The 13,280-nt window shown below is 43.0% G+C and overlaps 1 pseudogene; it reads left to right on the plus strand.

The window, feature by feature from the left end:
- The first annotated feature begins 3,042 nt into the window (after positions 1-3,042).
- Positions 3,043-3,747, plus strand: LOC129506755 (peptidyl-prolyl cis-trans isomerase A-like; annotated as a pseudogene).
- The last annotated feature ends 9,533 nt before the right edge of the window (positions 3,748-13,280 follow it).

A 13,280-nucleotide genomic window follows, 5' to 3' on the forward strand; every position in this document is an offset into this window, starting at 1 on the left:
GAGATTACTTTACATAAAAACAAAAATGTCCCCACTAAACTATAATCTCCAGGGGGAACTGACCCTGTGCATTTTGCTCACCATTGCATTCTTGCTACTCGGCACAGAGCCTGGCAAACATAGACGTTGTTATGTGAAAAGGCTCAAGCTCAGAATGCTTCCTTTTTCCTTTCCCCTTCCCTCGATTGTAACTGCCCATGCTGTAGACAATAAGCAAGTCAGGCCAGGAATTACTGTAATGAGGAAGGGATTCCCCTTCTGCTACAAAATTGAGCTTCTGCCTAAATTATTAGGCATTATCATCTCCTATGTGCCAAGCACCTCCTAAGCATATTCTCTCATTCAGTCCTCATAATAACACTATAAGTAGACCTTATTATTACCTATTTTATTACCTATTTTATTACCTATATTTTATAGAAGAGAGGACCAAAACAGAGAAGTAGCGTGCTCAAATAGTAAGAACTAGCAAGTGATAGAGCACTTAGAGCAGCTACATCTGCACGTGCTTTCATATGAAAGTTCTGCCACAGAATGGTTGCCCTAAATCTACTTGGTCACACCTGAAGTGGCCCTGCTGGACAAGTCTATACAGAATAAAAATTTTAAAAGGTTATGGTGAGATGATCTTAGACCCAAGACTAGGAGAAATGGTCATGGTAGTGACTGTGACCAAAACCCCAGCACGGCACCACGGAGTTTTCCTAACAGTCACCGTGGAGGTGCTCAGGGACAGGGGACCACCTCCCACACCACCTGTCAGGAGAACCCACTGTGATGGCCCAGTGTGGGGTGGGCAGAGCTGAAGCCAGTTAGTCCAACAACTGACTTCACCAAGCAACGCCACACAGATAGGCATGAATTCCGAGACTGCCGTGCCCATCTGCAGCAAACCACAGAAGGAGAAAAAGCTCGGAGGGTCACACGTGGAAAGTGTTATGGGCCCAACCTACAAAAGAAGTATATTGCTTCCACTCACATTCCACCACCCAAAATTCAGTCACATGGACAGGACTGCAAGCTAGGACTTAAGAGTGGAAACTGGGGATCCCTGGGTGGCGCAGCGGTTTGGCGCCTGCCTTTGGCCCAGGGCGCGATCCTGGAGACCCGGGATCGAATCCCACGTCGGGCTCCCGGTGCATGGAGCCTGCTTCTCCCTCTGCCTATGTCTCTGCCTCTCTCTGTGTGTGTGACTATCATAAATATCATAAATAAATAAATAAATAAATAAATAAATAAATAAATAAATAAATAAATAAATAAATAAGAGTGGAAACTGTAACTTTATAGCAGTTCAGGCTACAAAGGTTCCCAGTTTGCATCCAGCACCACACTGGTCTGCAGTCTGGTCTACCAGCAGAGAAGGTGGGGGATTACATCGGTTTCCATTTGGTGGTTGCCAGGGAGGACAAATTTAAGAGAGGAAGAAAACAAATCTGCTTCGGTTACCTCCAGGGCAATGACACTACCTACAAAAGATGGAGTCATTCACCAGTCTCACCACTAGATGGCTCTTTAAGCCTTTGGATTACCCAAGTTTTGTTCTGAGATGTTTTTCAGGGAAGCAGGATAAAAGGATTTTCCAGTCATCTGAGCAGAGATATAAATGGTCTTATTCTTCCTAGCCTCACCCAAGAATGGGTCTGGGCTTGCCTTCACCTCGGGAAGATTAGCAACCGAGAGTAAAGAGAAGTCAGTGCTGTTAAGCAGGGCATAGAGGATGTCCACAGGAGGCAGAGACAGTGAGCCCACAAGGCCTGGCAAGAGCCCCAGCTCTGCCCTGAATGCTCAAGGGCTTGTCACCTCACACTCTGCTTCATCATCTGTGAAATGAAGACTATAACATGACTGTAGTTGAATGTAGCTTTTTCCTTTTTTCTTAAGACTTTTTATTTGTTTATTCATGAGATACACAGAGAGAGAGAGAGAGAGGCAGAGACACAGGCAGAGGGAGAAGCAGGCTCCTCACAGGGAGTCAGATGCGGGACTGGATCCAGGACCCCGGGATCACGACCTGAGCCAAAGGCAGCTGCTCAACCACTGAGCCACCCAGGCACCCCGAGGTTTTCTGCTTTTTCACTTTCACAAACACCCTCTGTTTTGTCCCTGTGACACCCCACCAAGGACAGCATCGGGCATTGCTGGTCTCACTTTAAGTGAGTAGGGGAAACTAAGAAACTAAAATGAAAATTAATTTGCCCAAGATCACAAGGTAACTTGTGACTCTTCCCACTGCTCTGTTCTTTGTACTCTATGAATCACTGCCAGTGCTTTGACTCTCTTGCTCTTCACTACAAAACCATGAAGTAAACAGGACAAGTAATGTCATCACTGTATTCTTTTCACAGAGGAAAAAATCTGAGGTTCAGGGAGGTTTAATCAGCCTGCCCATTTTGGCAGGACTAGGGCTATAATTCACATTTCCAGATTTCCTCATAGAAGAGGCTTTTTAAAAAACCTTATTAACACAAAAGACTTTTATTGGCCAAAAGGGCTGATTTTCTCCACTCACTGCCACACTGAGGATAAATATTTATGATCTTTTTAGATGTTTAGAAAAGACCTTTTTCCCCTCTCCCATCAAACGTGAGCCTAAAATTCTGGCCAATGTCAAAATTAGCCCTGCCTTTTTACATGCTTTAGCTGACCATTCTGTCAACTACATGAATACAAAAAAATAAAAAAAATAAAAAAATAATGGAAAACAAGAAGGGCATTAACACAGGCTGAGGGAAAAACAGGTAATAGAATAGGCAGCCAGGCCTCCAACGCCTCTTGTAAGAAGCATGTGGCACAGAGCAGTGGTTCTCAAACTGAGCTCCAACCCTGGCCCAGCTGCCCCAGCCACTTCAACAAGTGTCAAGCCCTCCCCTCACCCCAGGTGATTCTGAAGATCAGCCAGGATGGAGGACCATTCTACTCTCCAAGACAAGTCCGCAATCTGTTCCTATGTTTGAAAATTTACCTTAGCCAAAAGGAAATAAAAATCTCACTGAAAAGAAATGATAGCAGCTTTGCAGACCCCGCCTGCACCGCCCAGCCATGGTCAACCCCTCTGTGTTCTTCGACATTGTCTTGGTCAGGGAGCCCTTGGGCTGTGTCTCCTTCAAGCTGTTTGCAGACAAAATTCCAAAGACAGCAGAGAACTTTAATGCTCTGAGCAGTGGGGAAACAGGAGTTGATTCTAAAAGTTCCTGCTTTCAGGATCCCTGGGTGGCGCAGCAGTTTAGTGCCTGCCTTTGGCCCAGGGCGCGATCCTGGAGACCCAGGATCGAATCCCACGTCGGGCTCCTGGTGCATGGTGCCTGCTTCTCCCTCTGCCTGTGTCTCTGCTCTCTCTTCTCTCTGTGTGACTATCATAAATAAATAAAAATTTAAAAAAATAAAAATATTAAAAAAAAAAGTTCCTGTTTTCATGGTATTAGTCTGGGATTTATGTGCCAGGCTGGTGTCTTCACATGCTATTTATGGCACTGGTTGGAAGTCCATTTATGGAGAGAAATTTGATGATGAGAATTTCATCCTGAAGCATATGGGTCCTGGCATCTTGTCCATGGCAAATGCTGGGCCCAACAAAAATAGTCCCCAGTTTTTTCTCCGCGTTGCCAACACTGGGCCATTGGATGGCAATGTGTGGTCTTTGGCAAAGGGAAAGAGGGCATGAATATTGTGCAGGCCATGGAGCGCTTTGGGTCCAGGAGCCACAAGATCAGCAAGATCACCATCGTTGACTATGGACAAATCTAATAAATCTCACTTGTGTTTTATCTTAACTTCCAGACATTCCTTCTGTATCTCAGGAGGGCCACCCTTCAGCCCCATCTGCTTAAAATATGCCATAATCTTTGTGTTCTCCCTGTAGTTCTATGGGTCCCATATTTCCTTTACTCCCCTCTAATACTAGCTGGATTGCAGTTAAGTTTATGATTATGAAATAAATACTAAACAGCAAAAAAAAAAGAAGAAGAAAAAGGAATGACATCAAATTGACCTAAAACTCAGCTACACGTATTAGTGATAGATTTGAAAACCACTGAATAGCCAACAGGACTTGGACCTTCCTCAGACTCCAGATGAAATGGAAAAAAATTCACAAACAGGGGATTGTAATCTCTGACCAGGTGATTTGCAGATCTAATATTCACTGATGCCTTGCACATGGCGGGCACTGTGCTGGAGACATTCATATTTTAGTTCATCTTACAACCACCATGTGGCAACAACAGCGTCCTCATTATACAAATGATGAGAACACATATTCAAAAATGGTCAAGTGATTGACTCACTCAGTGCTTATCAGTAACAGGGTTGTTAACATCCAAGCGTTAGAAACACCACCACCTACCCTTGCCTGGCCCTTTGCCAATAGCTTATATATATGATCTCTAATCATCACACCAACCCTGAGAAGCAAGGAATATTCATATTCGCACTCTCCAGATGAGAAAATCAACACTCAGAAAAGTTCAATTACTCTACCAACGGCATCACGGGAAGATAAAAGCAGAAGTCAACACAGATCAGCCTGGGTCTGTGCCACGTGCCCGGTGGCAACTCCAGGCCCAGGGCCACTCTTGTCTCGTCTGTGATCGTTCCCATTTTCCACTACTCTCCAACTGGTTCTCAGCGGTTGGTGTGTGGTTAACACACAGGAGTGAAGGTAAGGCCCTCGCAATGAATCGTGGCCCTGGTCATGGACAGGATAGTAATTAAAGTCATGTTGTCACACTTCCTGTTTCCTCAAGCCATTGTGTGGGCAAGAATGGCTTTTCTTACAATGTTCTGGCAGCGGCCAGGACCCAGGCCTGTGCCAAGGTGATTCAGATTCTGTCTGAGTTCTGGGCTCCTGTTCAAATGTGTCCCGAGTTTCTCTGGGCCATTTTATCCTCTGCCATGCATTGAAGTGCCGCTGGTATGGACAGAATGGATTAAGAGATCAGATTCCGAGCAGCATTCTGCACCCAGGACTCGGGTGTCTGGGGACTCCCTGGAAACAACACTGACCATCCACCACAGGGCCCTGGGAGGATGGGGGGGCGGAGGCGTGGGGGTGTGTGCTCCCCCTCCCCTTCCCCAGGAGAAGGACCAGACATACGGAGCACGCTCCTGACCCGACGTTGCCCGGAGTCCTTGGTGGGGGAGTTTGTTTTCTCTTCTGGAGTAAAGCCTCACCCAGCCATTGCTCCTTTACGAACCAGCTCCCGTGAAGGGACTGGGGGGAGCCTGCTTCTGCCTCTCCCTGTGTCTCTGCCTCTCTCTCTGGGTCTCTCGTGAATAGATGAAATCTTAGAAAAAAAAAACCAATGTGATAATGTGATAAACTGATATGTTGTTGCAAAGTGATTACTGCAATAAGGTTAATTAACATGCCCATCACCTCATATAGTTACCACTTTTTGTTGTGGTGGTGGTGAGAACATTTAAGGCCTACTCCTTTAGCAACTTTAAATATACAATAATACAATACAGTGTTGTTAACTCTAGTCACCATGCTATGCATTAGTCGTCACAACTTATTCATCTTATAACCAAAAAGTCTGTACCCTTTGACCAACATCTCCCAATTATCCCCAATCCCCAGCCTCTCGGCAATCACCAAGCTGCTCTTTGTTTCCATGTGTTCCACCATAGATTCCACATATCAGTGCGATCGTGTAGTATTTGTCTTTCTCTAGCTGATTTATATTACTTAGCACGGAACCCTTAAGTTTCATCCATGTTGTCACAAGTAGCAGAACTTCCTTCTTTTTCAAGGCTGAATAACGTGTGTGTGTGTGTGTGTGTGTGTGTGTGTGTGTGTGTTCCTCTGGGTGTGACATTTTATTTAGCCATTCATCCACCAGTGGATACTTAGATGGCTCTGAGTCTCAGCTATTGTGAACAATGCTGTGATGAACTCGGGGATGCAGAATCTCTTTGACATAGTGATTTCATTTCCTTTCGATCCATGTCCTTTAGTGAGATTGTTGGATCATACGATAGTTCTATTTTAAATTTTTGAGGCAACTCCATACTGTTTTCTATAATAAATATACCAATTTACATTCCTAATGTAAATTGTACAGGGTTTGCTTTTCTACACGGCCCTGCCAATATTTGTCTCTTGTCTTTTGAACACTAGCCATTCTAATGGGTGTGAGATATTTCACTATAATTTTGATATCCATTTCCCTGATGCTTAGTGGTGTTGAGCACCTCTTCATATACCTGTTGGCCATTTGTGTGTCTGGAGAAATGTGTATTCAGGTCTTTTGCCCATTTTTAAATTGAGTTATTTGTTGTTTTGCTATTGCGTTGTTGGAGTTCCTTATGTATTTTGGATATTAACCCCTTTCCAAATGTATGGTTTGCAAATATTTTCTGCCATCCCATAGGTTGCTTCTTTTACTTTGATGTGTTTTTTTCTGTGAAGAAGCTTTTTAGTTTGATATAGTCTCACTTGTTGATTTCGTATTTTATTGTTTATGTTTTTGTTGTCATATCTGAAAAATCGTTTCCAATGCCAATGTTAAAGGAGCATTTTCCTTATGTTTTCCTCTAGGGGTTTTATGATTTCAGGTCTTACATTTAAGTCTTTAATAGATTTCAAGTTCGTTTTTGTGAATGGTGTAAGATAGGGGTACAATTTCAATATTTTGATGTGAATATCCAGTGTTCCCAGGACCTTTTATTAAAAAGGCCATCCTTTCCCCATTGGAGTATCCCAAAGGAGTCTTCTTGGCTCCCTTGTCAAATATTAGCTAACAACACATGCATGGGTTTATTTCTGAGGTCTCAATCCTATTCTATTGGTCTATGTGTCCATTTTTATGCCAATACTATATTGTTTTTGACTACTATAGCTTTATAATACAGTGAAATAAGGAAGTGTGATACCTCCAGCTCTGTTCTTTCTCAAGATTGCTTTGACTATTTGGGGGTTTTGTAGTGGTTCCATACAAATTTTAAAAATTGCTTGTTCTATTTCTGTAAAAAATGCCATTGGAAATTTGATAGGCTTCCATTAAATTTGTAGATTGTCTTGACTAGTATAGACATTTTAACAATATTAATTCTTCTGATTCATGAATACAAGATATCTTTCCATTTATTTGTATACTCCTCAATTTCTTTCATTAAAGTCTTATAGTTTTCCCTGTAGAGATTTTTCATCTCCTTGGTTAATTTTATTCCTATGCATTTGATTCATTTTTATTATAAGTGAGATTATCTTCCTTATTTCCTTTTTAGATAGTTCACTGTTAATGTACAGAACACAACTGATTTCCGTATGTTAATTTTTGCCCTGAAATTTCATAGATTTTATTAGTTCTAACGGGTTTTTTGGTGGAGTTTCTAGGGATATATATATATATAATATATATAATATTATGTCATCTGCAAATAGAAACAATTCTACTTCTTCCTTTCTGATTTGGATGTCTTTTTTTAATATTTTATTTATTTATTCATGAGAAAGACAGAGGCAGAGGGGGAAGCAGGCTCCCCTCAGGGAGCCCGATGAGGGACTCCATCCCAGGAGCCCAGGATTATGCCCTGAGCCAAAGGCAGACGCTCAACCACTGAGCCACCCATAGGTCCCTGGATGTCTGTTTTTTCTTTTTCTTCCCTGATTGCTCTAGCTAGGCCCTCCAGCACTATGTTGAGTAGGAGTGGCGAGAATGGGCATCCTTGTCTTGTTCCTGACCTTAAAGGAAAAGCCTTCAGCTTTTCTCTGTTGAGTATGATCTTAGCTGTGGTCTTATCATATATGACCTTTCTTACGTTCAGGTACGTTCCCTTTATACCTAGTTTGTTGAGAGTTTTCATCATCAGAGAATGTTGAATTTTGCCAAATGCTTTTTCTGCATCTATTAATATGATCATAAGATTTTTATTCTTCATTTTGTTAATGTGGTGAATCACATTTATTGATTTGCATATGTTGAACCATCCTTACATTCCTGGAATAAATCCCACTTGATCATAGTATATGATCCTTTTAAAATACTGGTGACTTCAGTTTGCTAGTGAGGACTTTTTTGCATCTATGTTCTTCAGGGATATTGGTCTATAATTTTCTTTTCTTTTAGTGTCGTTATCTGGCTTTGGTATCCAAGTAATGCTGGCCTCATAAAATGTGGCTGACTAAACTCTATGATCAGGAAGGGCCACAAGTTGTACCTGTGGTTGGCTGGGACCACAAGTTGGATTCCATGCAGGCTGCTGGCAGTGCTCTCCTGTTGGGTGGAGTTGCTATTCAAGATCCTTGATTGGGTGGGGCTGCAGACTATGCTTAGCAATCTAACCTAGATAGATAATCTAAACTGAGACTAGATAAGGTTGATGCCAAGCTCCCTGGTTTGGTGAAGCTACAAGCTATGCTCTGCAGTTAAGCAGGGCTGCTGGCTTGGGTTCCTGCCCAAGCAGAGTGGCAAACTGAGCTCCAAGCCTGCCTACGGTCTCTGGCCAGGCTCTCTTATTGAGTAGGGCTGGAAGCTATGCTTATTAGTTGGGCAGGGCTGCTAGCTTGCCACCCTATCTGGGCAGGGCCATAGAATTGGATCTACAGCTGGGACAGCCTATTGACTGGGAACCCAAACTGAGTAGAACTGCCAACCAACCTTGCTGGCCAGACAGGGCTATTGGCTGAGTTCTGCAGATAGATAGGACGCCTGGCTGGGCTTTGTGCTGCGTGTCGTGACCAGGAGGAATACAGTGGGCCAAGATCCACACGCTACTGTGAGCCTGTCCCTCTTTTCAGACTCTAGCTGATCCCTGGTGGTCTAGCCTTGCTGATTTCCCCTAGTGGTGAGATAAAACCAAAGTGGGCCTCCTGGGAAGCATCCCAGAATGCTGAAGAAGCTGCATGTCCACCTTGAGTTCTCTTTTTCCCACAGAAAACAAAACAAAACAAAAAAACAAAACAAAACTGTAGGTCCAGGGAGATCCTCTAGATGGAGTGCTATGCTAGCCTGTGAGAGAGGTGATGTAGTTAAAGTGAGACAGCAGCTTAGTCAGGACGTGCTAAAGGCAACTGTGACTTGGACTTGGATATGGGCCAGGGAGAGTATAGGATGAGAAGGGCAGGTGAGACATTCAAGGTTGTTAAGTTCAACGAATGGGGGTCACATAAGAAGCAAGATTCTCATCCCAAGGTATCTTTGATTCTACTTGAAACAGTGACTGGAAGTGCAGAAATTTGGTAGCACAGGACAGAGTCTTGCCAATAGCAAGGAGGGCTAGCAATCTGTTCCCCTGATAAATACTTGAGTCCCTGTGTGTCAGATACAGTCCTAGAGGTATAGCTCAGCACGCTCAGACACTGCGCATGCGCAGTCGTTTCTCACACCAGCACTCTCCCTGGATGTCAGACCCGGATAGTCCCAGAGGTCTAACACACAGTGCCTGCATTCACAAGCTTAAAGTTTAGCAAAGAGGAAGGATGCCAGCCCCAGCGAAATGAACTGGGCATCCTAGAGCTCCAGACTTAGCTGAGCTTGAGTGGGAGACAGGGCAAAACCATGCCATACAAATCAAGTGCGCACCAAGGAGGGTAGAAGAAAGGCAGCACCATGCTGAGCATACTTGCCAGCCTCCTGACCACCATGGGGTACCCAGCTGGCCATTAGATGTACCTCTTCCTGAGGAGCAGATTCCCCAGGCATGTCAGGATAGGTTTTCACTGGTCCAGACACCAAGTATTTCAACAATAGCCTCAGAGAGCATAACCAGTAGCTGGCCACAACTCTCTGCCAGATGTGCCTCATTCGGACCAAGCCTGAGCATGAACAGAACTGCTCTGACTGTTCTCTAGCATTACTGGCTACTGAGAGCCCCTCCCTCAAATTGTGGACAGCTTCTAGAGTTTTTGTTTTATCTGTACAGAATCCTAGACTTATCTGAAATAAAAGGAAATAAATGTGGTTTGGTTACATAAGTCTTGTTTAAGCACACACACACAAAAAAAATAAACCCTTTGTGTAGTGTGAATAATAGGATTAATTTTTAGTTGCCATAGTGTTTGTTATTTTTTTAGTTTCCTAGGGCTGCTGTAACAAAGTACCATAACCTGGGTAGCTTAAAACAACAGAAATTTATTATCTCGCAGTTCTGGAGGCTAGAAGTATGAAATCAAGGTGTCGGTATGACCACACTGTCTATGAAAATGCTAGAGGAAGATCCTTTCTTGCCTCTTTTAGCTTCTGGTGTTTGACAGACAATCCTTGGTATTCGTTAGCTTGCACATGCGTCAGTCCAGTCATATGGCTGTCTTCCCTCTTCATGTCATCACATTTTGTCTTCTTCTGTGTCCACATTTCTCCTTTATAAAGATGCTGGTCATATTGAAATAGCTCCCACCCTAGTGACCTCATTTTAACTTGATTACCTCTGTAAAGACCCTATTTCCAAGTAAGGTCACATTCTGAGGGTCTGGGAGTTGGGACTACGACATATCTTACTGAGGGGACACAATTTAACCCATAATATTTATTATGGGTAATAAGTGGATCTTGAACCACTTGCTAGGAACCTACCCACATATTCATTCTCTCTCTCTCTCTCTCTCTCTCTCTCCCTCTCTCCCCCCCCCTCCCTCTCCCTCTCTTTCTCCCTCCCTTCCTCCCCTTACATTCTTTAGGGAAAAAATATTATTTTTCTCAATTTGGAATATGTTTATAGGAATATCACCTTTTAAAAAAAAGATTTATGAATTTGAAAGAGGTGGGGGAGGAACAGAGGGAGAGAGAATCCTCAAGCAGACCCCTCACTGAGCACAGAGCCTGATATGGTGCAGGGCTCAATCCCAGGATGTCAAGACCATGATCTGAACCAAAACTGAGAGTCAACTGCTTAACCAACTGAGTCACCCAGGGGCCCATAGGAACATCATCTTTTGAAAGTGAAGAAAAAGAAAACTGCCTATAGCATTCATGTAGCTCTTCATTTAGACAAAACTATCTAGTAATTTGTGACATCTCTTATTTTGTCTTATTTCTTCACTTCCATATTGACACTGAATATTTCATTGTGTCAACTGTAGACTCATTAAGAACAGGGTTTCTAGTTATTGCTGATCTCACAGAGGTAAATTCTGGTCACATTCTATACATGGGACAAATCATTGAAAGTATGTCACAATATCCTCAATGCCTTCCACCAAATGCACTGCTCCAGGCAAAATAACTCTGCTCTTTGGTTTGATTAAATTACCAGTATGGTTGTTATTCCACACACATAATTCTTGCCACAATTAGGGTTCCCACAGAAAGGGGCTTTCTTCACACAGTAGGTTCTTAACAAAGAGTGACATATGATTATATTGGCAGTTGACAAGTTTGGGGTGAAGGTCAAATGTGTGGATGAATGGAAAGTTTTTTTCATCTCTAAAGCACCATAATATTCATCCAGTAATCATTTATTACATCTTACTATTGCCAGATTCCAGAAAGTGGTAAGAATGCAAAGGCAAGTACCTGCCCCCAATAGAGGAAGCAGAGGAATAACAATGTTATTGTTATTGTTGTTGTTGTTGTTACAACATTGTAATTCATTGCTCTAAGAAGATAAGTCTGGGGTTTGGGAGCATCATATATGATTCCAGGTGCATATTAGAGGTGCATAATTTTTCTAGGGAAGCTAACAAAGAAGTCGAGACTTAAGCTGAGAATAACAGGTAGCAGAAATTAGCAAGCAGAGAAAAAGAGGAGTCCATTGCAGGTATAGGTAGGGCAGGAATAAACTCATGGAAGTGATATGGATATGGAGTATTCAAACAACTATCTATAATTAATACTAAATTCCTAAAACATGGATGCTATGGAAGACTGGTAGGTGAGACCAGAGAGCCTGGCAGGAGCCACATGTTTAAGCTGAGGACTTTGAATTTCACCTTCGAAGTGACAGGGAGCCCCTGAAAGATTTTAAGGAAAGGAATGATGTCACTAAAGTTGCTTTTTAGAAATATTAGCTCAGGGAATGATGATAAGATGGATTGTGACTTCATATATAAGAAAGTCATTAGGAGATCCTTACACTAGGTTTGGTGAGGGGTGATGAAGGCCCAAACTAAGGAGGTAACATTGGCAAAAGAGTGCCGAGGAGAGACAAAAGAGTTGCTTAGAACAGCATCTTTCAAACAGGAGGCCCAACTCATCAGTCAGTCATAAAAGCCATATAGTGGATAATAGCCAGATTTTATTAAATAGAAAAGAAAATATCAGTGTTTCACATAGCTCCTATAAGAATCTAGATCTTGTTAAAAAAATCAGATATATATTGAAATTGATCATTGAATAATCTAATATCTAAATTATTAAATGTGAGTATGTCTGTATGGCTACAAACTTATATGAATAGGGATACAGATATACTGAAACATAACATAAAATTAGGTTTTTCTGAAGGCCACGAATAAATATATTTGAGACATACTGACTTAGAAGCTAGTATGGAATAGGCCTCGGTAATGGTTTGGTCAGGATGAAAGCCACAAGGAGAGTGTGGCCAGGGTGACTGTGGGCTATTCCTGTTGGGTATGCATTAAATTTTGGACATAAAGTTTGAAGAACTTATGAGCCCACCCCTCCAAGAGAAGCTGCCTAGGAAATAGAGGAGGAAATGGGTCTAGTATTGGGGAAAGGAGCCAAGCAGGCCTAGATTTAGGGGTCTTCATTGCATCAGTGTTAGCTGAAGCCTTGGGAAGAGCCACCATCCCTGGGAAAGAATGTGTGGAGTATAAAAAGCAGAGGGCAGAACTGAGAGGAGCCAGCAGCCCACCAGTGTGTGAGAGTTCCAGCAAGAAGTGGACATGGCCAGAAAGTTAGGAGAAAACCAAAAGAAAACGAGATTCCACAAACCCAAAGAGGAGAGCCTTAGGAAGGTGGAGCAGCCCAGTTGTTCAGATGCGGCACAAAGGTCAAAAAAAGCTGTAGGCTGAAGACCCCATGGTTGGTGACTGGGGCTTCAGTGAGGGCAATTTTGGGGAAAACAGTAGGCAGAAGGAGAGTGGCCATCTGTACCAGTTGGCCCAGGACTGAAGGGCTTCTTGGAACTTTCAGGGCTGAAACCCTCATGCAAACTGAGGGGGTGGGACAGGGTTAGGACCCCAAATAGCCACAGCTTTTTTAAAAAAATTTTATTTATTTATTCATGAGAGACAGAGACAGACAGAGAGAGAGAGGCAGAGACACAGGCAGAGGGAGAAGCAGGCTCCATACAGGGAGCCCGACATGGGACTTGATCGGGGGACTCCAGGATCATGCCCTGGGCCAAAGGCAGGCGCTAAACTGCTGAGCCAC

Source organism: Nyctereutes procyonoides, unplaced genomic scaffold, assembly GCF_905146905.1.
Source record: "Nyctereutes procyonoides isolate TBG_1078 unplaced genomic scaffold, NYPRO_anot_genome, whole genome shotgun sequence".
NCBI lineage: Eukaryota > Metazoa > Chordata > Mammalia > Carnivora > Canidae > Nyctereutes > Nyctereutes procyonoides.